At 36.6% G+C, this 27,691-nt stretch overlaps 1 pseudogene; it reads left to right on the forward strand.

Annotated features, from left to right (window-relative positions):
• LOC100467145 overlaps window positions 1-27,026 on the forward strand; it is a 103,316-nt pseudogene extending 76,290 nt beyond the window's left edge.
• The last annotated feature ends 665 nt before the right edge of the window (window positions 27,027-27,691 follow it).

The raw sequence follows: 27,691 nt of genomic DNA on the forward strand, positions 1-27,691 counted from the left end.
AAAATGTTAATATTTCCCCCTGGAAATTCATACTTCAGAATATACACCATTCAGATTTAACAGTTTTTTATTAAGATAAAAACTCCTGGATCTATGATTTGTTTAAATTCTAGTTTTCAAAGTAACCAGTCATCTATGTACATAATTAATTAATATTTATTCAGTTAGGCATTATCCAATAATAATTTTAGCAATACATCTCAATTTGTAAACATATAGAGGATTAAAATTCAGAAACAAAATTAATTACCCTACTGTTGAGTGAACATGTCATGGTAAATCAAATGAAGTCTTTGTACTGGGTATCAGCTTAATAGAGAAAACCAAAGCAAGTATGTGTCTCTATTTCTTTTTATATCTAGACCAGAGTAAAGAACACCTTTACTCCATTCTTTGGTGTATAGATAATGTCTTGGCCTACATTAGATGATAATAAGCTAATAAAGTATTATGTGCCAGTTGTATTGAAGTGATAATGAACCACACCTTACAAATAAGAAGACATCATTAAAGAAGGAAATTCCCTTTAGGAAGGTTAAGTGCTCACATTAACAATGTCCAATAGAAATATAATCAAAGCCACATCAGTAATTTAAAAATTTCTTGTAGCTACAATTAAAAACAACAACACTAAAATGAAACAGAATATAATTAATATAAAATGATTAATAAGATATTTTACTGTTCTTTTTTCCATGCTAAGTCTACCCTGGATTTTGAAGCAGTAGCATTAATAAAATTAAATATCTCATGAATCATTTTATATTGATTATATACTGAAATCATTTTGGATGTATTAGGGTAAATAGAATACATTATTATTAAAAATTACATTCTGATTGTTTGTTGTTTTTACTGTTTGCACTAGTTCCATTTCATGTGCTCAACATCCATGCATGGCTAGTGATTACTGCATTGAACAGTCCAAGTCCAGCTTAAAGTCCAGCTCCACGGCTTACTAGGTAAGTTAACGTGAACAAACTGTATAAACTTTCAATAACCCAAATTTCTTTTCTTCTGACTAAAGGTAAACATAGTCATTACGTCATTGAGTGTATGTGAACATAAAATATAATCTATATAAAATTCTTATACTCAAGAATAATTTTCTAATTATTATTAGTGAGAAGGTCTGACTTACATGCTATGATTCATTCATGAAGAAATATAATTTCTGAAACTTTCCATCTATGATGTTTACTTCTTGTGATGATTAATTCTATATGTCAACTTAGCCAGGCTATGGTGACCAAGGTGCTTGGGGAAATAGCAGCCTAGTGTTGCTGTGAAAGTGGTGTTTTTTTTAGATACTATTAACATTTAAATAAACAGACTTTGAGGAAAGCAGATTACCACTGATTGTGTAAAGGGGGCCTCATCTACCCAGTTAGAAGCCTTAAGAGAAAAGACTGAAGGTCTTGGAAGAAGTAACTCTGCCCCCTTACTGCCTTAGGGCTTGAGTGCAACAACCAGCTCTTACTGCACTTTCCAGTCAGCGGGCTATTAGCAGGTTGGCCCTGCAGATTTCAGACTTGCCAGCTGACTGTCGTATCTGTCCCAGGAAATCTGGGATTGTTACCTTACCATTAAGTGAGCTCAGCATTGTTTAGTAAATATTCAGTCTTCAATGTTTCTTTCCATTTTTATTTTCTTCCATTCTTTAATCCCATGTAAATTGACGAGGAAAACTACCATTCTATGGCACCGAGGTAGGTTTCTGGTAAAAGGATTATCCTCATAATAAAGTGCTTCATTTACTCAACTCAGAATGTCAGCGAATATCCGTAATTAGTCCAATGCTCCAGTGTCTACAGGTGGTAAAATTCATAGCCTCTGCTCCTAGCATGAACAAAGTATGACAAATGTTCCTGAGTCAGATGTCCACCTCCTCATCATAATTAGGTGCAATACCTCAGCTCTATTTGTGGTGCCAGAGGAAGGATTGCACCTGCCAAATTTAAATGGATGAGGAAGACTTGTTCAAGACTATTGCCAATAGGGAAGAGAAAATAGAGCTCAGTCTGAACTCAATCCATCGAAACAAAAGGCAGGAGAGATTTTTACTGCTAGGATGAACTACTGGAAAACTACTGGAAGATGTTAGGGGACAGGTTGGTCAACAGGATGTGTCAAGCACAATGAACTATTCCTGAGTTTGCAAATATTTTTGTGATTATGCCATCTGTGTTTGCTAATTGGCGCTGCTCAGGGAAGTTAAACTCCTAACTTCTCCCAAAGACTGGAAGAGAGAGACACTATCTTCTTTGATGCTTACATTCCAAAGGGATCACCCCCAGTTCCTTTAGAAAGACTTTCTTGTTTATAAAACTAGCAAGAGACTTTTTAAAGTTTTTGTTTAAATTTTAGTTAACGTACAGTGTAATGTTAGTTTCAGGCGTACAATATAGTGACTCAACACTTTCATACAACACCCCGTGCTCATCACAAGTATACTCCTCATTCCCCATCACCAAGTAACCCCTCCCCCACTTGCCCCCCTGGTATCCATCAGTTTGTTCCTGTATAGTTAAGAGTTTTTAAAAGAGTGATATCTCAAAGAGGTAGAGAAAGAATGTACAGTTGTACGTAGTCTACAGAAGTACTCTTAAAAAAAAGGGAGGTCAGGGGATTAGAGACTGGCTAATACCTGTCTAAAGTTTAGTCAAGTTGAACAAGTGTAATTCTGCAAGGAAACCAAGGTTCCAAAGACATCCAGATGCCACAGTGGGACTGTGAAAAGGGAACAGGTGAAGAGGGCTATGGGAAATTGTGACTTCTGCGTGATTACCCCCTCTTTGGATATGTAGCCAACCATGTTTGTGGGCCAGGGTTGTTATTTATCTTCATTAAAAGACAGAAGCAGGATAAAACATGGAGAACAGGAAAACAATGTTGAAACCATTGATCAATGTGGCAGTTTGCCCTTAACCATATTTAACAGTGATGATTTTCTAAGATGTCTAATGGCTGCTGTTCTAGGGGGACTCTTCGGGATGATGCTAACCTGGACCATTCTACTGGCTTCCTTGAAAGGTAGTCTTTAGTTTAGCAAAGTTCACATAATACAATCGAACACAATTCAAATATTGTCATCTTGGCATGCATACACATCTCTCAGACATTTTCACTTAGACAAAAAGGCAACAATGCCTCATATAACCAAAACCACACTACTGCCCTCCCTAAAACTAGATATACAGTAATGCTTAGTGTCCATTATTGGGTGATGACCATTGCTTTTCTACCTTTGTCACACTCACCCTTTCGCTTTTATAATTGAAGACTGAGATGTATGTCTAGCCACTATCAATACAACTTATGACAAACAGCAGAAAAATATAAGGGGAAAAAAGAAGAGGCACTGTCATACAAATACATGAAAGCATACACACACAAACATATTCATATCAAAGAAAAGATGAAATAATAAAACTTTTTCTGTAAGTGCCCACATAGTCCTAGAGGGTATGTGTAATTGCTTTCTTCCACGTCATATTTATTTTGCCTTCATCAAGCATCTCAGTTAGTCGTGGTTCTTTCCTAATGGGTGATACTAAATTATATTCCTGAAGAAGCTGTGTTATTAGGAGCTGTGCCTGTTTGGGGGGGTTTGTATATTTTCTTTAAGTTTTAACAAACTATATGGGAGTATTAAGGACCACTTGAATCTCAGACATATGCCTCCTTGCTCCAATTTTCTAGAAGCAATCAAATTTTCCCTGGATAATTAGCATCAGTCACTCCCACTAGTACAGCAGATCACTTTTTTTTTTTTTTAGCTGTTTGTTGAATAGCATGAGATTAAAGTGGCTAAGTGACCAGCTCATTTTATAGTTTATTGGATCCATTGTTGTGGACCCTGATGACTGGTATTCCTCACCTTGAAATGAAGTTCTCTAAAATAGCAAAATGTAATATCGGTGAGAGGAGAAGGGAAATTTTTGTTAGTGGAATATTAGGGGCAATAATGATAAGAGAAAGTCCCTTTTCTGCCTCTTGATTTCTAAATACATAAATTCTACTAGGAGAAACAGCATGTTATAACAGTCACTAATTCAGAGCATACATTGCTTCTTGAAGATCAATACCTCAACATTGCCACATGCCACCTAGTTTCCAATGTGATTTACTACTCAAAAAAACATTCTAGGGTCTCCTGGGTGGCTCAGTTGGTTAAGTGTTGGACTCTTGATTTTGGCTCAGGTCATGATCCTGAGCTCTGCGGAGTCTGCTCATCCCTCTCCCTCTGCTCCTCCTTCTGTACTCGTGTGCTTGCTCATGCTCTCTCTCTCTCAAATAAATAAATAAATAAATAAATAAATATCCTTAAAAAAGAGAGAGAGAACATTCTAACATTTTATCAGGCTAGCTACTTCAGAATGGCAGTGTGCAAGGGTCAGCCATAAATTCTATGAAAATGAGCCAAATGCCATATTTCATTACTTTAAAATTATTTCCATTAATAGAAGTGTTGTGTGAAATACCGTGATAGTGAGTATACATGTATGTCTTCTCATGGTGATACGGAAGAAAGTATTGTAGGCAGGAAATGAAAATATGGATGCACATTAAGTATTCATTCTAGAGAGAGTAAAACATGTTTCTTCCTTCAGGAAGTTTTCAAATATACTCCCTGTCTCTAGAGAGTGAGTGATTATTGAGGTATGGTGTTATATAAAGGGCTCATTGTTTGTCTCTGTTATTGTGAGGCTGCGGAAACTACAGTTAGTATAAGCAGATTGGCCTGAATGTTTCAAGGTCCACATTGCTGACATGATATAAATTCCAAGGCCACATCTCTGCTTCTGCAGACACATTGTTACTGTGGTATTTGAAAAAGAATGGGGTGACTGGGGAGGGAGACTGGCTGATCTCTACAGAATGGGTCATCTTGTCCAGCAAATTATTAAAATCTTTCTCTTGTGTTTCTTATTAAGCTTTTATAGTACACATATATTAATTATTTAAATTAACAAATACTTAAGCAAATACCTAAATTACTTAAATAAATTAAGTGATTCTTTGAGGCCATTCAGAGATGTCAATCCATGTGCTATCTCCTTAGTCTTTCTTGTTACCACTTTTCTTTTTAAATTATTCCACGGTCGAGTTCATATGGCCAAACCATTAGCCATCACTGATCGATAGTGAAATGCATATCTCAGTCTTCTCATCTTCTAAGAAAAATGAGAGGATCTCTCCTCACTCATGTTTTTAGGGCTACCCCTGAGTGAGGATGTAATGCTAGAGCTATTTATTTTTTGTTGTCAGTAAAATATGCAGAACTATGTATTTTAAAACCTAAATTATTGTATTCTTCTGGTCACAATAATCTCAAGAGGGTACTGGCATGGAGTGAGAGATGGGAAATTAATGGACAAGAAGAAAGAAACATGTATTCTGAACTTCTTGTTCATTCAAATTACTTGTTCCTTTAAGACATGCCTAAGCCTTATTTAATTTGTACCACTTCTGCTTGATGATAGAACGCTAATGCCAGCCTTATGGCATTAGAGGCTAAGAGAAGTTCCAGTTCGTGATATGGTCCATGGTCACACATTATGTTTGTATTATGTATGACTCAATAGCAAGCGTGAAGTTGTTTCTCATGAAGCAACTGTTTGCTAAGGATGACCTATATTTACTTCATAACTCTAAAACTTTTTGCTGGATTCACTCACAGTGATCTGGTGAATGCTCTATACATAGACCTTATCTGACTCCTGCATTTCAAGAACCACTGTGTCTTCTTAGCCCTATGGTTTAAGTGGCAGAGTAGCTTGGATGATATCACTGACTTGATGCAAATCCTTCTTTTGCTCTGCACTCCGCTCAAAACTAGAAGCCTTTCAGTGAGGTAGGTGTAAAGTCCAGGAACCAAAAAAAGCCCACTAGGAGATTTGCCTCTTTCTCAGTGGTAAGGTGGACCAGAGGCAGCAATATGTCTCTTTCTAACACAGTGTTTTTACATGCCACAGACCACTGCATACACAGATATTTTATAGAGAGGTTGGGGCTCCTGAATTTTTATGAGATTTGTTTTCTGCTTTCTAGCACTTATGTGTCCTATCAATAAGTAGAATAGTTCTTTTTAATAAATAGAATAGTTTTGACTTCCTGCTCACCAACTCTAATTAACATAATAATATCAATTTCATAATATCAATTTCATGGACTAGCAACATATCCTCTGTGACTGAGAGGCCACTGAGTTCCTACAGAATATATTATGAATAAGGACTAAAGAGTATATGGAAACCTAAGGTAGGTTTTATAGCTGGCCCTGCCTATTTAAACATAAACTGCCTTTGGTAATCTTTGCCAGCAGGTTTAGATCAGTAACTGCAGGTCAGGTACATTTTTTCCCCTAGCAAATACAGAGCAAAAAATCTGGTGTCCCTACTTTATTAAATATATGAAAATACATTGTGACCATCCACTTTCCATCTGTTTTTGACTCTTTCTCACTGAAAGCATGTGAGCAGATAAAGATTTATTAGAATTGGCTGTGATTAGTTTATACTCATTCATTATGTTGGCTTAATACAGACAAGAAGGAGGGTCAAGGGGTCAATAATGGACTATTTAATCATATTGGCATTGGAATCAAGCTATAAAGAGATCTTTCTATTCTTTTGGTCTGTATTTTGCCTAAGACTAATATATTTAGGGGGTTCTTGGGTGGCTCAGTCAGTTGATATCTGACTCTTGGATTCAGCTCAAGTCAGGATCTCAGGTCGTGGGATCAAGCCCCACATCAGGCTCTGCACTCAGCACAGAGTCTGCTTGGGATTCTCTTCTCTCTCTCCCTCTGCCCCTCCCCCGACTCACGCACATGTTCTCTCTAAATAAATAAATAAATAAACAAACAGATATAAATAAAATCTTTAAAAAAAAAGAAAGAGACTAATAGGGGTAAATCCTTCTCCTCCTCCCCCTCCTGCTCATCAGTATCAACTCATGGCATCAAATTATACATACCAAAGAAATATCTCTGAAATAAAATAACATAATTGTTGCAGGTTTCCTTAGGTTCTTCAACAACAGCTTAATTTACATTGTTACCACTATCATTGAAGTATAAGACACAGTCCAGTGGAAATTTTAAAATAAAAATGGGAAAAGAAAAAGAACGTATTCCTTTGGGAATGCTAAATAATATAAATTTTATATGGATACTACATCTTTATTTAATCATTTATTTCTTCACACAGCAAGTATTAGTGAGTGAATACTATGTCATCAGACCATGTTCCAAGACCCGAGAATCCAGATGTCCATGTTCCAAACAGTATTCTACCATTGGTGATATAGCAATGAACAAAACAAACAACTTATTTGTTTTTATAGAGTAAAACTTAAGAGAGGCTTTTACTTCATTCTTAGATGTGGGCCTTGCAAGATGAAATAATTTTTCTTTCACATTGAAGGGAATGTTCCAACATGCCTCAGTAGATGCCCCTAAAATTTTACTGATGTGGTGTTGTGTGATTATCCTGCAGAGAAGAAATGCGCTCTTCCCCAAAATTTGGCTCAGTTGTTCTGAAGAACATGTATCTTAACAAACTCTACACTGGATTTGCCACTTCTTGTTTATCCAGTGGAGTTAACAATATGCCATCTAGACCAAGGTGATGTTTATAGAATGTTCATATGATCTCTGCATGCCCCTTCCAACTATAAATATGACGGGGTAGGAGATTCGACATAGCCCTGGGGCAAGACTAGAAATGTAGACTGTTATCTATCCTACTTAAATTTTAAAATCCCTGGTCCTCATTCATTATACAGATAGAAAATAAGGCATTCAGCAGATGAAAAGCTGCATATATTTTATCAGAGGCCCTATTAATCTGCTGTATCAAATATACTCAATTGCACAATATTTGAACTTGACATGTCTACTTGGTTGAGCTTGTGGCAGTCTACTGTCAACATGCAGTATATGTCTAGATTTTTGGGGCTGGAAAGATAAATTGGATGGAGAAATGAGGGAACCACTAACTCAATATTAAGGTTGGTAGAAATCTCTACCAGATCTCTGGGATGTGATCTTTATATTTTATATTTTTCTTTCTTCCTTTAATGGTTATGAAAGGAATCAATTCAAATTCTTCCACTTGGCTGTCCTACTGTCATAGTCCTCAAACCATTACCTATGGAAATGGTGTGTGTTGCACGAGTCATCGGGGGGAAGTTGGGGGTAGAGAATTGCGAGAATATTCATTCTAATTATATACTCAGGAGTTGGGAAATGAAAAAGCTTGGTCTAAGAATTCATTTATTACCTGATACCATTATGTTCCTGCTTCTGTAGTGGTCATGACTATATTTTGAGTTGAATCACCCTTAAAATGTCTGGATATTCACTCTTGTTGAATATACTGTTATCCAAGTAAATGACTTTAGATCCGTTTGTGATTAATGTGATGTTTTGGGATTGTTCGTCCTGGAATCTTGATTTTTACTTTAGTCACTAAGTTCGTGGTCTGAATATGAACTAAAGTCCAAAAACAGAAAAAGGACTATTATATTCTGTCTTGGTTGCTTTCAATTCTATTGACTGAGCATTCTTTATAGCTGCCCATCTACCTTAACCCTAGGAAGGCCTTGTTCAATTAACCATTTCCATAACTCTCTGAGGTTCAAGTCAAGTTGGCTTCCACTCTGACTTTTGTCACATATTTTGTCATTGTATCTGCCTTGTTTCTGATGGTTAATCACTACTTCCTATCTTCCATTATTTCAAAAAATCCTATTATCCACTTTGATGTAAAGGGTCTTGTTTTTATAACAGCATCTCCTACCTTCAGCCCTAGCCTGCAGAGGAAAGCCACCAAGTGATGGTCTCAGTGATATTAGTGTCATCCACATTGCATTTAAAATGTTTTTATTGATAAGCAATGTTTTCAAACTGTTCCACACAACACAATAAGAGGTAGTATGCCTGACTTTTAGATCCTTTTGATTCCTTTTTCCACCACCTACAATGGTCATTCTGGAATTTCTACTTCTCTAATATAGCCCATCATATCATCCAAGTTTCCAAGAGCCATCCTGGCCAGCAGTTAATACTGTCTCCTTGGTTTCCTGCTAGCATGTTAAATTCTGTGTCCTAGAAGTATGCTTATATGTGAATTAATACTTTGTTATCCAAATTTATGCTTTACTTCTCTTGATCCAGGTATCTAGTCCCATAATTCTCCCCTAGCACACCCTAGGTATGCTTCTACTTTTAGGAGGAATACCATTTTTCTTGCTAGGGCATTGTGTAACTAACCTATTTATGGCTTTGGTGAGAAGAAAAAAAGGTGAATGTCAGTATGGAGTGGAGTCAATGTCATCTTGAGAGGTCTTTGAATCATTTTCAATAAAGAGAGCACTAAACTTTAAAAGGAAAGCATGAGATACTTCTGAGGGCCCAAGAGATTCAGGGAAATCTGGAAATTCAATATATTTCTGTGTATGATTCAAGAGTACCTGTTTGCCAAGTCTCTGTTTTACTTCTTCAAAATCACAGCTGTGATCTTGGAGTAGCAGTATTGTACGGTTTGAAAATTTGACATTGTAAGTAGTTCTATTACCCTTATAATTAAAACCTGGTCCTAATCCTCATCTTTTACTATCCTCCAGCAACAAGGAATTAGAAGCTCTTTACATGTCCCCAAGAGACTATCTGGCTTTCACAGTTAGCCTTAAGTTTCAGATGATGTCTCTGAAGAATCTTAAGAAAAAAAATAGTAGGGGCACCTGGGTGGTGCAGTCTTTAAGTGTCTGCCTTCGGCTCAGGGCGTGATCCCGGCGTTGTGGGATCGAGCCACACATCTGGCTCCTCTGCTAGGAGCCTGCTTCTTCCTCTCCCACTCCCCCTGCTTGTGTTCCCTCTCTCACTGGCTGTCTTTGTCTCTGTCAAATAAATAAAATAAAATCTTAAAAAAAAAAAGAAAAAGAAAAAAATAGTAGAATAGCGCTTTTTCTAAAGTGGGATGAACTAAGTCATTAGATAGAATAAGTTTAAGTGGAAGTACTTAGGACAACAGTAATACAATTTCACTCTCAACAATAATAAAAAGGTGCAAACATAAACTCTAGAATTCAATGAAGTAAGCAGACAACCTACAAATAGATATGTGTACACATATGTATATGTGCGTGTATGTATACACGCACATATACATATATATACACATATACATATATACTTATACATTCAAACATACTGAGTCATGCTTTTCAACAACAGGTTGCATGTAAAATGAAAACCTAATATTTTAGAGTAGCACAGATCAAGCCACATTAATCCATGGAAAAAACATGCAATCCTAGTATATTGTGGGGTTTTATAGTGAAAATGTACATATATATATATTTTAATAAATATTTGCTAATTATTTCTCAATGATTAGAATAAAACAAAAAGCTTTACTACAACAGATATTATAATGAAGATTCCTAAGCTAATCTTAAAATCTTGTCAGCTTGATAATGTAAAATTATAGTTGCATTTGACAGAATTCAAGAGAGGGAACAAAGAAAAAAAATGGAGAGAGGAGAGGGGTAAGGTGGTTCATGTATTTATTCTTTGTAGTGGGAGTCCATGAAGCATAGTATAAAGTAGATGAAATACAAAATCTAAATTTATTTAATTATTATTTAAAACTGAATGAAATTAGATGAATGACTTAATATTGGAAAGATAGGTGAGGTTTGTATCAATAAAAATTCCTCATTTTGATAGCAAGCAATTCATTAACTATATCAAATAGTAAGAAGCAAATTAAAAATTAGCATTATACATATTCAGTTAAATAGAGGAAACAACCATGTCTTAAAGCACAATTTTTAAAAATTATTGCTTCCCAGAAATGAGACTGGAGTTGGCAATGTTATTTTTTGGTAAAAAACTCACTATACTATATTATTTTTTACAATGTTTATGAATATTTAAATATAAGGGAAAGGATTGTTATACCTATCAAACATTGTAAAAATTGCCACAAACTTTGATACACAGTTGAGAATTTTTCTTAAGAAAAGCATTTAGCATAACAAAAAGGCTATATGTATGAAATTTTTAATTGCAGAGCATGTACAATACTGAAGTGTGGAAACAATCCATAATGAAGGGATAATATGTATAAGTATTAAAATTATTATAAAGACTGAAGGAATCTGTGGTTTTATAGCATATTGAAGGAAAATATAACTGTATGTACTCTATTGTAAATATGCATTTAGAAATAGTACAAAAAAAAAAACACCAGCTGCCTAATATGAGATGATGGTTAATGTGTTTTTATATTGTTGTTCTGTTTTGTATAGTTTTTTTGGCTTTCCAAAACTTTCAAGGAATAATGGCCCTAAAGGGAAGAGACTAATGACAGATTCAGGTTGGGAAATATAATGAGGATGAGAATCTAAAGATCAGGTTGGGGAACCATGCTTACAGCAAAGAATCAGAATTACTCAGAGGGGAAAAGTGGAAAGACATGGCCCAAATGTTGGAAGATTTCATCATACAAAGACATAATCAAGCCATTAGGCTTCCTCAAGTTTGTGTCAATCATCAGGTAAAGAAACAGTAAACACCCTTCGCTCTGAGATAAGAAACAGCCCTATGCAAAAGCAGTGGTCCCAATATGATGCTATCCATTCTAGGTGGGGCCACAAATTCCTGAAAGTGACAGTAACTTTCACTCCACCTGAAAATGAGGTGGCCTGGGGGAGTCTTTGAGGGCCAGGTTGAGTGCATGTTGAACTAACCTGCATTAGTAGCTAAGGAAACTCACAGATCTATTGTGATCCTGTAGTTACGTACTTGCTGATATGCTGGTATAGTTATGACTTATGAGACACCCATTATGTTCTTACTTTTGCACTGAATATATAGACACATAACTTTAAAAAAGTAAAACAAAAATGGTAAAAACAAAACCCATAGTTCCATAAACACATCCAGTGGTGGTAAGACATTCCAGATCATTACAGAAGAGGGATGATAGTGGTGGTGGAATATAGTAAAACACATTACCCACTTGCCTCCTCTGAACCTGAAATAAAGGCGCGCGCGCGCACACACACACACACACACACACACACACACGGCACTTAAATGGTTTTCTTTTATCTTCTTTTCTTATAATTGTGGATATCTGTGATGAGGTAAGGACTAACCCAGCATGATTAGCTTTAGAGTTGTTTTGGAAATTTACTTTAATTTTGTTAAACTTAGCTCTTTTTAACACCCAGGGACCTGATCAAACTGAAACAGTTTGCCTGATTTTGAAAAAAGGGAGAAAAATGATAGGATTTAGCTGAAAACAAGGTTGCAGTTTTATTAAGCCGAAAGGTGATAATTAGAACATCAGTAGACAACACATTAACACAGAAATACAAATAACCTTGAGGATGAGTAGAAAGGCATAATATTTCCATCTCTAATAATGTCTGTGTTTCAGAGATAGCAATAGCCAGGCTTTAAAATTCTCAAATGCTTCACTCTACCTCTGGGGGCTGTCGCCTGGTTGGTGATAAAGGTGGCTTGATTCAGGGAGGGTTGTGGTACTATTTTTGTAAAATGAATTAACTCTTTAGAGTCAAAACGGTACAAGACATTTTATTTGCTCTTTATGAGAAACTAAAATTCATAATCTATAGAGCAAATTTTCAAAGAAAGAAACTTTTACGGCTCATAATGAATATTGCTATCAATTTAAAGCTTTGACTTCTCTTTCTCTAAATATTAATTTTACTAAGTATCACCTACAGACTACTCCAGGCATTTTTCACAGATCCTGGTGCTCCATCTGCTTTGGTTTATCTTCTATCTGCTGGACAGATGATAGGTGTAAAACACCCTAGTACCACACTTCTGCAGATTACCAACTTATTAAAATTTTCGGTTGTCTCCAACAATGAGGAGTCTTTAATAAATCTGTTATCACACCATTCTCTCTTTCAAATATAGGTTCTGCTCTTCCTTCCTCTTTTCATGCCAAAATGTAATTTAAAAGGGAGATCTCTCATAATTCTGTTTTACAATGCTTGCTAAGGCAACTCTTAACCAAAAGCCAGAAAGAATTTTAACAATCATTTTATTCTGTACAATATGAACAAAATAAATATGAACATCAAGAATTAAATTTATTTACAAAAAAAAACCAGCAATCCTGAAAATGATTATTTCAAGGCATTGAGGTGAGGACTCCTAGTCACCATTTATGAGATCAAGAAGTAAAAGGACAACATAACAAAAATCACCTGCAGAGCACGAATCCTTAAGTGTGATCACCATCCTTCTATTTAGAAATACACAGTAAGTTGTTCACTGCAAATTGCATAGACATGTTACTGGGCCACATTCAGCCAGGATTTAAAAGAAGAAATCCTGTCAAAATAACCTCTTTTCCTTAAGATGCAGTGACAGATAGAAGCGATCAAACAGTGTAGTACACATAATCTATCTCAAGTTTAGAAAGGCTTCTGTGTCTGTCCTACAAACCATAACACTAAACACCATGGAAAAATATGACTTTAACTACAAAATTATTGAGGGGCTGAACAACTGGTTCTTGGTTTTTAGTGGATTATGTCAACTGAGCAAGGGGAATAAAAGATGCCTTAGCGATTGCTTCTTGACTCAGTGATATTTATTACTGCCATCCATAACCTAGATCGATACTTTCCTTCAGAAAGAAATGTCATTGTTACTTCCTTGGGACTCTGGGGACAGGTAATTGCCCAATCTGCCATTCACCATTTCATCTCTGTTCCCCATACCTCATTCAAACCACATACATATCATTCTCTTTGCTCTTATGACTATTCCTATTTCCATTATTTACCCTCTTGTAAATTATAAGCAAAGGACATAAGGAAATGTTATTCATTAGCTTCTTTGATGTGCTACAATGTCACATTGTACCCTTTGTAAATGATGAATGAGATAATGCAATTGGTTTTTAAATATCTCTGTTCTTAAGACGTATATAAATTATATTCTTAATTCTGCTTTTAAGACTCCTGCCCAGGAGTTACTAACTCATTGAGTGTGAGTTGGAACCTAGGATTTCATACTTTTTACTAGTGCCCTACAACTGGGTATGCTTAATTAACACTAATTAAAATAATATAATCAATATAATATAATAATATAATCAAGTTTTTAAATCAGGACACAAACAGAGATGGGATACAAGATGAACACTTAATGCTTTACTGATTCTTTTCACTGAAGTAGTTTAAATTCTATTTATTCTATTTATAATCTATTTAGAATCTGTATTTGGGTTATTTAGTAAGATAGAATGTTTTAAGGAGGGGCGCCTGGGTAGCGCAGTCGTTAAGCATCTGCCTTCGGCTCAGGGCGTGATCCCGGCGTTATGGGATCGAGCCCCACATCAGGCTCCTCTGCTATGAGCCTGCTTCTTCCTCTCCCACTCCCCCTGCTTGTGTTCCCTCTCTCGCTGGCTGTCTCTATCTCTGTCAAAAAAATAAATAAAATCTTTAAAAAAAAAAAAGAATGTTTTAAGGAACGTTTACAAATGAGCACTGTATCATCAAAAGTTACAGATTTTTAAAAATCTTCTTTTTTTATGATTGATTGCTTGTTTTTAGTTTTTGTTTTCGTTTTGTTTTTTTTACAAAAGTTTACCACAGGATCTAAGACAACTCTTTGTTCTAGCTATAAGTGGCAACAGATGCTATGACAGGGAATCCAGATGTTGAAACAGGAATGGAATTAAGGATCACCCTTTCCTCAGGCACAAGGCTTACCTTTTTGCCAGATTTCTTAATTCCACCTGTGTCCCGGGCGCCCTTCCATCTGACCCTTGTTTTCAGCTCCTCCAGTTTCTTCGGCTCCTGCTCCTCCTCTGCTTCTGCTCTGCTCCTCTTCCTGCTTCAGTGCCTCATCTCATCCATCTCCTTGGCCTGCTTCTTGGACTTCCTCAGGGGCTTCTTCTTGCCACCTTTGCATCTGGACATGGCACCTGCCTCCTCTTCCTCAGAGCCTTTAAGAATCTTACTATAGCATTCAAAGGTTGGTGTTAGTTATGCTCTGATATAAGAGGGGAGCCTCGGTCTTAGATATTATCTATCACAGACTTCTTTAGCAAATGATTTAAAGACTGTTTCAAAGTTCCTAATAAAGTATACACAGAAAAAGACTCCGTTCTGGGTAGAATATTCCTGTTCAGCATTTTTGTCTCTAGGGAGTTCAAAATCATGCTAAATAACTCATTTGTATAAGCTCTTAATAGCTCCTACCAAATTTAAGAAATAGAGGAGAAAGAGAGAGTGATTATCTATATATACCAGATTCAGAAAGTTAGTAGAAAACAATACCCTGGATTGACCACATGCTGTGTGAGTGTGTCCAGTTCCCCTATAGCAAGAGACCAGGAGGTTAACTGGTGGGAAAGATTGCAATGTGTGTTCTTTAGGTTACACTCAGCAGGAATCATTCTGTACTCTAGAGGACTGTTCCTCCTTCCTACTGTCTGCCTTCCTTCCTTTACTTCCCATATTTTGCTAGCAAGGACTGAAAGTAAGAAATATGTCTCTAATCTCCTCAAAATCTTCAGTGGATACCTATTGCTGACACAATAAAAATTAAGCTATTTTTCATTGAATGTTCATGGCATGGCCTCTGCCCATATGTTAAAATTCTTCTCAGCTTTTTCTTAACTCAAACTTTATGTTTCAGTAACATTAAACTACTTGTAGTTCCTAGACATGCCAGACTTCCATACTCTTCTGCCTATGTCCATTCTGTCCGGGACCCTTTTCCATTGTTTGTCCTTAGGTATATGTTTGGTCATCATTCAAGTGTCATTTCTATTTTAATTTCTAAATCTTCTATCATGCACAGCTCATACATACATATTACCAACTATATTAAATTTAATTTTACATGTAATACCAGCATTTACTCGTATTCATTCCAAAATCAGCTATAAATGCACCATGATTCTTCATTAAAACAATACTATAATTGGCAATTTAGGTCTTGGATTCATCACAGGATGCTACAGCTGGACATGACCTTAAATTCATTTTAACATAGTTTCTTTCCATTATACGCAGTGAGTATGAATACATTGCCTCAGGTTGCTTTGGGAGTAAACCTCAGAGCTAAACTCTTCAAGGACTTCACGTGTCTTAAGTCAGTTTTCCTCTAAGAGTCTTGCAGTTTCTAAAATATCAGGAAAACAGAATGATTAAATCTTGATTTAAAATTGTCTGTGAGAAAACTCAGTGCAGCCTTCTGACCAACAACAGATAAAAGTTATAATTGTCTGCTCTCATTCATGTTTTATCTGATTTTAATGAAAAGCTATTAAATATTTTTTTAAAACTGTTCTAATAAAAGACTTGTTTGTATTGTTAAAAAAAAAAATCCATGGTTGTCCCGCTGTCAAAAAATAAAACAACACAAAAAACCCTCAAATTCAAATGAGGAATATAAGTCAGTGAAAAATGTAGGTAGCATCTAATGTCACAATTATATGCATTGTATAATTACCAGCTTGGCCAACATACTTGTAAAAAAATGTACAAAAACCAGAGTCTAAATTCATGTGAACTAGCGTCTTGATTATTCCATATGCTGCAGGAATGAGGATAAAAAGTCTCTAGAGTTCAAGATGTCAAACAAGAAACTTTTACCCCAAGCAAATTTCTTTATACATAATTTGTTAATAAAACTCTAATGGATCTCATCCTTGTTGGAAGATCTCATTAAACAACTGACTGTCACTCTGATCATCAAATTTGTGATGACATCTTAATACTGTGTTACTGTGTTCATTCTATATTACCTTTTATTGAATGTTTCTGTGGGTGTGGTGTTAGCATAGTCTCTGAGATCTCTGTACGCTCATCTTTGTTAGATAACATATATTTATATTTCTGGGGCTACTTCTTATAAAGAACCATGAAAGATCTAATGTTTTTTCCTTATTTCATCGTTTAGTTACCTCATGGCCTGAGGAGGTTCTAAAGATGCTTAATATTATCCAAAACATGGGAGAGTATTCCCTATAACTATCTTATTTTATAGATGCTAGGCAGATACAAGAGACTCCCTGGTTGGAGGTGTGGGATTTTATTACTTAGAGCATGGCAGCAACATGAACTCCATGATTGCGTTGGTTTCCCTTGCCCCCTAAGTCCCAGAGAAGAATGCAAAGTGGCACTAATGGATGCCTGCACATGCAGAGAGTTTGTGTCTCAGATAAGAAAACCCTAAATTTAAGGAACCTATATTAGCTTTATCTGAGATGGAGACATTATATTCATTATACTGGACAGTAAATAAATCAGTACTCTGCCCTGGAGGGAGTCACCAACTCCCAACAACTTCGAAAGTTATTTACTTTACAAAACTCCTTGAAAAGACAGTCCAAAGCTAATAACCTTCCAAGACAGAAAGTTCTAGGCCCAGATGGCTTCACTGGAAATTATATCATTAAAGAAGTTGTTATACCAATTTTCTACAACCTCATCCAGAGAACATAAGCAGAGAGAATACTTCCTAACTCATCCTGTGAGATCAGAATTATCCTAAAACTGTAACCAGGAAGGATTTTATAAAAGAACTACAGACCAGTATCTCTCATGAACATAGATAAAAAATCAACAAAATATTAGCAAATAGAATCCAACAATGTGTAAAAAGAATTGTATACTACAAACCAGTAGAATTTATCTCAGGCATGAATGGCTGGGTCAACGTTTGAAAACCAATTAAGGTAATCCATCACACAAATAGGCTAAAAAAAAAAGATCGTGTGATCATATCAGTAGATGCAGAAAAAGCATTAAACAATATCCAACACCCATTCATGATAAAAATTCTCAGTAAACTAGGATTAAAGGGGAACTCCCTCAGCTTGACAATGAATATCAGCAAAAAGCCTACAGCTTACATCATACTTAATGGTGATAAACTCAAAACTTTCCTACCAACATCAGGTACAAGGCAAAAAAAGTGCCCTCCCACCATCCCTTTTCAATATTGTACTAGAAGTTTTAGTTAATGGAACAAAACAAGAAAAGGAAATAAAAGGTATACATACATAGAAGGAATGCTTAGAACTGTCTTTGATCACATATGACATGATATTCTATGTAGAAAACCCAAAAGTATCAACAAATAATCTGGAACTAAGAAACAATTATAGCAAAGTTAATGGATACAAGATGAATACATAGAAGTCAACCACTTTTCTATATTACAGGCAATAATGAACAAGTGGAATTTGAAACTTAAAACTCTCCCATTATATTAGCATCCAAAAATTAAATACTCATGTATAAGTCTAACAAAATATATACAAGATATATATTAACAAAATTACAAGATTCTAATGAATGAAATCAAAATGCTAAATAAATGGAGAGATAGTCCATGTCATGGATAGGAATACTCAATATCGTCAAGGTGTCAGTGCAATTCTAATCCAACTCCCTGAAAGTTATTTGTGGATAGCAACAAACCAATTCTAAAGTTTAAATGAAGAGGCAAAAGATTCAAAAGAGGCAACACAATACTGAAGCAAAAGAGCAAAATTGAAGGACTGATACTACCCAATTTCAAGATTTAATATAGGCTATAGTAATCACGAAAGTGTGGTATTAGCAAAAGAATAGATTAATAGATCGATGAAACAGAATGAAGAGCCCAGAAACAGACTTACTAAATATAGTCAACTGATCTTTGACAAAGGGATAAAGGCAGTAAAAAGATAGTCTCTTCAAGAATGGTGCTAGAACAACTGGACATCCACATATATAAAAATAAAGAGATATATCTAGGTACAAAGCTTATACCCTTCACAAAAATTATCAAAATGAATCACAGACTAGGGCACCTGGGTGGCTTAGTTGGTTAAACATCTGATTCTTGATTTCGGCTCAAGTCATCATCTCGGGATCATGATCCAGGTCTTGAGATGGAGCCCTGCATCAGGCTCTGCACTCAGTGGAAAGTCGGCTCTCCCCCCAACTCTCTTTCTCTCAAGTAAATAAATAAATCTTTAAAAATGAATAATAGATCTAAATTAAAGTATAGCACTATGAAAGTCCTGAAGATAGCATAGGTGAAAATCTACATGACCTTGAGTATGGTGCTGACATTTTTGACACAAGGCTTGATTCATGAAAGAAATAACTGTTAAGGTGGACTTCATTAAAATTAAAAACTTCCGTGAAAGACAATGCCAAGAGAATGAGAAGACAATCCACAAACTGGGAAAAGATAATTTAGAAGACGTACCAAATGGACTGTCATCCAAAACATTAACAAAAGAACACTTAAAACTTCCCCATAAGAAAACAAACAAACAAATAATAGGACAAGGACCTTCACAGACACCTCACAAAAGAAGCTATACAGGTGGCAAGTAAGAACATAAAAAGATGCTCTGCATGCATGATATGTCATCAAAGAAAGCAAATGATGGCAATGATGAAATACCACTACATACATATTAAAATAGCCAAAATCCAGAACTCTGACCACACAAAATGCTGAGAAGAATGAGAGCAGGAACTCTCATTCATTGCTGTTGTGAATGCAGCATGGCACAGCCACTCTGGAAGATAGTTGGGCAATTTCTTACAAAACCAAACATACTCTTACTATATGATGCAGTAATCATGCTCCTTGTTACCTCCCAAAGAATTTGAAAATGTATGTCCACACAAATCCTGTGCATGGATATGTATAGAAGCTTTATTCATAATTGCCAAAAGGCGGAAGCACCCAAGATGTCCTTTAGTAGGCAAATGGAGAAATATAATGTGATACATCCAGGCAATGGGACATTATTTAGCACTAAAACAAAATTGGCTATCAAGCCATGAAAAGACATGGAGGAATCTTAAATGTAAACTAGTAAGTGAAAGAACCAATCTGAAAAGATTCCAGCGAAGGGTATTGATAATGGAAGAGGCTGTGCATATGTGGGGATAGGGAGTATATGGGAAATCTCTGTATCTTCTCAATTCAGCTGTGAACCTAAAACTGTCCTAAAAAATAAAGTGTTAATAATAATAAAAGATAGTCCTGAAGAAAAGTGGTTTCAAGATGTGCAGAAACATGAGAGACCTATGGGGATTGTTCTCATAAACTTTCCATAATCATAAGCTTCTTTAGAAGCTCTTTAGACAATTAAGTAATAACTATACAAAATTTTGCAAATTTTGCAAATTTTGACGTCTCAAAACATCTGATTTTGGCTGTCCTCATATTGCACACAGTGGTAGCTGAATTGTTTTCAGGTTCAGTTTCCCTAGGACCAGAGCCTAAAAGAAGGATTATTGAGAAAATAATACAGTGATGGAACTCTGCCATTAAAACAGAGTGTGAGAGATGCAGGATTAAGCAGAAAAAAAGGCTAAATAAAGATTTGATTTCTGCTGATCTCTAGCTTCAATCTGACCCAACAGGGAGCATGAATGGCAATCTGAGGTTGTCAAACCTTGGTGGATGGTGGCTAGCTTTCTGTACCCCCATTTCTGTCAGTCCTTGGCTTTATGCATGCTCAGGGGGAGGAAGAAGCTGGGATATTTCTGGTTGGTTTAGGTGACTCAATTTAGCTAAAACCATTTCTTAGGGGAAGAGTGCAGCATTGAGCTACTATCAGCCAACAACCACAGCAGCTGAGAAATGGGCCCTGCTGCCCAGTAAAGAAGACTGGAGGGGTTGGGGGGGCACCAACCTTGTTTGCTACAGATTATGTAATGGCTTTAAGTAACATAATTAGGCTCCAAATAGAGTAATCATAAACTGCCTTAGAAATTTATTACATTAGTAGTCTTTAGCAAACATACTATGTGCCAAATTCACCTATAGACACACACACGTACACATGTGGACACATATACACAAACGTGCATATATAGTTCTAGAACAGATATGGAATACAAAACAGACATATATTTAATTGATATGTATTTGGATTATATTTTATAATTTGTGAAGCATTTGAAATTAGAAGGGTGACTGATTTACCTTTATTATTTTCCTAGGGATTCTAGAGCTAATGCCTGTTTATTTATTTATTTATTTTCTCACGCATTCCCTGCAGCATAGTCTGGAAATGAAAACAATTTTAGATACATTAGCACTGCACTCAAGGTTGTGATAATTATTATTCAAAAGAATCCTGTAGCATATAAATATTTAAATTTCATACTAAGTATTTTAGCTTTGTGGCTTTTAGCAGTCTCTTTAAATTGGTGCTCATATATTCTTCTTTTATTTTTCTCCAATTTCAGAAACGAAATAGCTAATAATAGTAATCATAAAAGAACTCTGCTTTTCTAGCTTTCTTTAAGAGTCCAGCATCCTAGCAGGTGTTGGTGAGCCTTTAGATAGGAAATAGAAATAGAAATTAAGGAATAATAACTGACTCTCTATTTAAAATACAACAGTGCTGTTGCAGGAAAAAGTTATTTCCCTTTTTAAAAATGTAGACAATCTTTGATCAAGATTATAGTACTCTTTTATATTTATTATACTGGGGCACCTGTTGATACATAAATTTAAAATCTCGGTACACATTTGCTTTAATTATATTGGTTACAGGGCATTCCTTTGGTGATGGGCAGGATGCTGACAGTCTCAAGATGCAAAACATTCCGTGGTCAAAAATTTAATGGGTGCCCAATAGACAAATTCCTTAGACAGTGGTAAAGGTCATTGAAAATGCCCTTCATTTTTGCTGAAGTTGTCAGATTTCCTTTTCATCAGGTTATAATTATGTTTCATTATGTGGAGGATTTTAATTTGGGATACAAATTTGAATGAGAAAATTGTATCTATTGTGACCTAAATGAGATGCGTTTGAGATATGTTTGAGGATTTCATCACTGGCCACTCTCTGGGCCAGCGGAATCTTACATATTTCCCCGTGCTGCTCTGGTTCGTCTTCATTAGGTCCAGTGACAGAGGCAGTGAATGTTGTTATCTTCTCAGAACAAGTAATACTTTACTCTTTATAACTGTGATTTCATGTGATCCTCACAATAATCCCTTGAGAAAGGTCATTTTTATCTTTGCCATGCAAAACAAACACATTTTTTTAACAGGAATATGTATTACACAATAGACAGAAGCATTACTCTTCTAGTCCTATGATTTGTGTAAGAAGAGGGGACGATGGGCTGTACAAAGATGAACCTCTCAAGCGAGGGGGGTAAGAGCAAGTCACCACTTTGAAGGCAACCACATAATGTTACTGCAAGAAATCTAAAAACCATCCAAAAGTAAGGGGGATTTAAATATAAGAATAAACATAGGTTCTATTTCAAGTACTATAACCTATAAGCATAGTAAACTATGAAACAGGAGGAAAAAAAAGTTGTAATTTTCTTGGTGAAATAAACTATTGTTCTACTGACATTCCAAAGTACATTGCCAAACAACAATTTATCTATAGAATTACACACAGTCACATATTAATATTTAGAGTAATGACCCAGGGATGTTGCAAAATGTTCATGTGCCACCAAAATCATCAATCACATATGATAGAATGGTTAAGTATTTTTAATATTGGGCCTTCATGGCATTTCATTTCGATGAAAATTGTTGATTCATGAAACTGCAATATGTATAACAGAAGATGTATTTGACGGGAAGTCAAAACATCTGGCTTCTATCTGTAAATTTCTCATGCCCTTTCTGGATGTCACTTTTTTCATCTGCTAGATGAAGAGGTTGGATAGTATTATCTGTAAATTCTTTTTTGGTTGAGTATATTATGAGTTCATGTGTGATAATACTCGGTCAGCAAAAATATTTATTTAAACAAGTATATCAAAATAGTTCATAAGGAAAAAGTCAATATATTTAAATGTAATTTTTATTAATATTTTAACATTTGTATTTAGAAAATCTAATTTTATTTCATTAAAATATGTATAGAGGCAATATTTAAATGAAAGGCAACATTTATTAATCATTTCTGGATCTTGATTCTTTAGCTTGATTCTGGGTAAATAGCTTTCTGGTCCTGGGGGGGGGGAATATGTTGAAATGACCAAATCGTTAGCTGTTTATGCATCTTTATTTATCACTATTATCAAATAATTTGTTATTCCTAAAGAGAGGTTCTGAAATAAAACTTGATAAGAAAATCTGACGGTCACTTACTGAAATGTGACCTTAAGGACCATTATTTCTTTTTTTTTTTTTAAAGATTTTATTTATTCAACAGAGATAGAGACAGCCAGCGAGAGAGGGGACACAAGCAGGGGGAGTGGGAGAGGAAGAAGCAGGCTCATAGCAGAGGAGCCTGATGTGGGGCTCGATCCCATAACACCGGGATCACGCCTTGAGCCGAAGGCAGATGCCTAACCGCTGTGCCACCCAGGCGCACCAAGGACCATTATTTCTGTTTTTCCTTTTGGGGTAATGTTTCTAAGTTTTCACTCAAAGAAGTAAAATTTAAAAAGAAAAACAAAGCTACAAGACCCTTAATAAAAAATATAAGAATCATTATTATGAAATTATTTTTACATTGTCAGAGAACCTCATGAATAAAAAATTCAAATCATTAAAAGAATAGTCATAGCAAATTACATGTCCTTGCTTAGTACTTTCTTGATTAGTTGGATATGTATAAATCAAAAATATGCCTGGAATGTAATGAGAATAACTGAAATTTGATCATCTTCCAGGGAAAAATACTTTATTTGAATGCATATGTAACAGGGCATTATTAAAAATAGTTATTTTCACTCAAAAGCACAGCAGTTATAAATATGAGCAACAGATTCTCTCTCCTTGGCGTTAATCAGATTGGATGAATACACAGAAAACAATTGACCACTTTTATTTTTCCTTGGAATCACCAACCTCCTTGTCTGTGAACTCAGGTACTACTTTCTGACATCAGTTACTGCTGCCCATCATCATTTTCAGTATTCATATCTCGACAGTCCTACAATTTTATCTGTATAATCTTTGATCATAAAATATCCTTACATTTATCAATCAAATATATTCCAGTGGGCTGGCAATGAAAATAATATAACTAATGCTCTTTAATGAAAAGTGCATACTCTCATTAGATATTTTTGGCTTGTCAAGATAGTTGTCAATGTCCCTCTTTACTGTGAAAAGTACTGCCATCCACAAAGAAAGACTTACGCCAATTGTGATTATATTACGTGTCCCTGATTCCCCCAAATACAGTGAATTAGAATGGAATAGATATATGCTCATTGCTGAAGCTTTGAGTTTCTCTAGAACTTGGAATGGAAACTCAAAGCAAGCAAGCATTATCTCTGCTGGTATCTTGCATGATAGAGAAAAAACCTTAAAGTTACGTAGAGACCCATTAAGCTGATTATATGCAACAAAAAGCATATATGATGGAATATATGATAGAGACTGTATTGTTACATTTTTAGATTAAAATCTATGTTGAACGTTTCAGATAATTCTTTGTTATAGAATAGTGCTTGGGATTAAAGAAGATTACTGGTTTTTTTGTTGGACAGTGTATAGTGGGATGGTGATCTTCAAAAGTCAACTCACTTGAGTAACTTAGAAAAGTAATTGGAATTCAAAATATACACTTTATGTTGCCCATCATGTTTCAAATTAAAAGTTAGCTTTTATGCATCCAGAAACAAAGACTGTGAAACATTACTATCCCCAGGACTTCCTTCTCTGTACCTCCTACCAATGCATGCACCTTTACTTCCTATGCTATCTCAGCATGAAGGAAGAGGCTACCTGGATATAATTAACTCACAGCTTTTCATTATAGATATCTGACTATATTATTGGAGTTACTCTAGGAATCTAGGGCACAATGTGACTTTAGCTCTAAATCTATTGAACCAGAGAGAAGAAATAATTAGTTCATGCTCATAACCTGAGCAATTCTGGCAACCAGAATCAAATAGCAATGCAGTTTTTTGGAACCTGTCTATAATAGATAATTATCAAAGGAAACAGGACGTGAACAGTATATAAATATATTATGGAGGAAGGTACCAGTTAGAAGACTCTCAGTATCCTTAGAGGTAAACTTAAGCCCTTTTCTGGCCAGTGGCCACTGGGCACAAGAAGGGAGAATGTGTAGCTATAGGGGGGAACACGTCACCTGAGGACTCTAGTCCTCTAGACTAGACTCTAGCTGCCTCTCTAGTGCACAATCCCAGGCAAGAGTGCGCACTGCAACTGCTTCTCTGAGGGACCTGTCAACCTTCCCACCCCAGACATTGCCACCAGGACCAGAATGGAAATAATGTTCAAGCTGCCTTTTTGGCTGTCAGCACTATCAGGAAAGTTGATGGGACCTGCATGTACAAAAGTACACTTGCCTATTCTCCATGGGATGAGGAAGATAGCATGCCCCTCAATCAGCACCCCGCCACTCAGACTGCCATGTTGGTCACCTCGCTGCACTGAGTCCAGCATGTCCCCTCACTCCACTTTCTCACCACCCAAGGCAGAGGAGGAATGGAAGAACAGGAGCTACCGGTGTTTGTAGAGCACCCCTTGAAGAAGCCCTCCACCAGCTGTACTGCTGTGTTCAAGGATCCTGTGACATCATGCGTGGGCACATGTTCTTTCAAAGATGAACCTTGCAGACAGAGATGTGTCCTATGCAATGTGAAGCTGATGGTGGTGGTGAACGACATTGTTGGGTGAAGCAGATCGAGGAGCTTTTCATCCAGTAAGCTCAGTCCCTGGAAGGACCACAAGGGCAGCTGTGACTACAGACCTGTGTAGTGCCCCTAAAACCCCCGCTGCCCACCTTTCCTTAAGATGAACCCGGAAGCCCACCTCAAAGAGTGTGAACACATCCAGTATCCCACCCCAAGTACAGATACATGGTTCACTAGGAACCAGGACACATATGAGACATACCAGGAGACTTGCTACTTCCAGGGCCTGAAGGAATTTCTGCAGCAGACAGAATACTACTCCAGAAATGCACACGGTATTAGTGTGGAAGAGCCAGGAGCTGCTTTCCTGAGCTCTATGCTGGGCAAGCTCTGGGAGAAGCTGGTGAAGAGCATCAAGATCAAATGTGATATCCTGAATGAAAACCAGCAAGCTCAGCAAGGGCATCATGGAGTTTCAGAGAGATGTGCCAGTGTTGACAGACCTGCTGACCTGCATCAATGCATGTCTAAACATGGGAATCCTAAGAATCCCATGACCTTTAGCAGATCTTCAGTACAAAGGAATCTCCCTGGGTTACCAGGGCCCTGTCTGATGCCTTTGCTTCCATTCCACAGGTGACCTGTGGCTTCTCCAATAAGACCATCAATGTGTGAGACACACGTACCACTTGTAAGTGCCAGAAGACACTGGAGGGCCATGATGGCTTTGTGCTAGCATTCCACATGCTGGGGGCAAGCTCTATAGCAACTCAGAAGACTATACCATAATCTTGTGAGACATCCTGCAGAAGATGAACACAATCCAGGCATGACAACACAGTGTGAATGCTGGTTTCCTCATGCAGAATATTCTTCAGAGGCTCTCTGAAGGCTGTCAAGGTCTGCAACATCTTGGGCACCCAGCTGAGTTGAAGAAGCTCCTGGGCCTCAGCCATTGGGTATGGGCCCTAACAGCCACCCAGAAGTACCTATATAGTGGCTCCTACCAAACAAGACCTGGAACATCTAGACCCTCAACTACATCCATGTCCTACAGACATCTGGTGGCAACATCTATCCATGTGGTGAAACACTACACTGTCTATGGTATCTAGAACTTATTCATGTGGGGGATATGTGGGGGATTCGGAGTCTAATGAGCAGGTGTGGACCCTGACCGTCCACAGGCACTGTGTATGCTCTTCATGCCCTACTGGACCAAAGTCTTCAGCCCCTGCTATGACCAGTCCCTCAGGATCTAAAGTAGGAACGATGTCATGCATACACAGACGGTACTGTAAAACCGGGGCAATGTGACTGTGATGGCTATGTCCCAGGGATGGCTCTTCTCAAGGACTGTGGACAGCACTGTGAAGATTTGGACTTGCTGACAGGGAATCCAAACTGGTTCAAAGTGTTGGCTTCTTCTGGGGAAAGCTGGCCATGTGAGTAGTCTCAATGTCTCTGCCTGCTTTGTGGGACAAGCAGATAGGCTCAGCCTGCCAGGCAGTGGACTCCCTGCCTTACACTCAACAAGCCTCCTTTTGTTTGGTCCTGCACTCCGTGCTGCTAAACAATGCTTAGTCCCTCTATCCAGGTGCCATGTTGGATGCTTTCCTTGTCCTACCTCCATTCCCACCCTAGATGAACTGAGGCCTTGTTACTGTTTCTAGACTGTATATAGATTTGATTGCTTCCTGATTAAAATAAAAGTCTCATGGAATATGGAAAAAAGAAGAAAAAAGGAGTAGTAAACTTAATCTAAACAAAAGATTTAGAGTTGGCTTTAGTTAGAGCAAGCATCTATCAAGGTTGATCAAACCACAAATTAATATTTATAATATTCTCTTGAGCTGCTTGCCTGGGCATGGAGACAAAAATAAAGTGAAATAGATGAGCTGCTGATTTATGGGAGACATAATTTTAGTCTGGAAATGTAAAGTAATTTTTTAATTTTTTTTAAATAATATTTATTTTGTTATATTAGTCACCATACAGTACATCCCCAGTTCTTGATGCAATGTTCCATGATTCATTCCTTGCATATAACACCCAG

This window comes from Ailuropoda melanoleuca, chromosome 7 (genome assembly GCF_002007445.2).
Source record: "Ailuropoda melanoleuca isolate Jingjing chromosome 7, ASM200744v2, whole genome shotgun sequence".
Classification (NCBI taxonomy): Eukaryota; Metazoa; Chordata; class Mammalia; order Carnivora; family Ursidae; genus Ailuropoda; species Ailuropoda melanoleuca.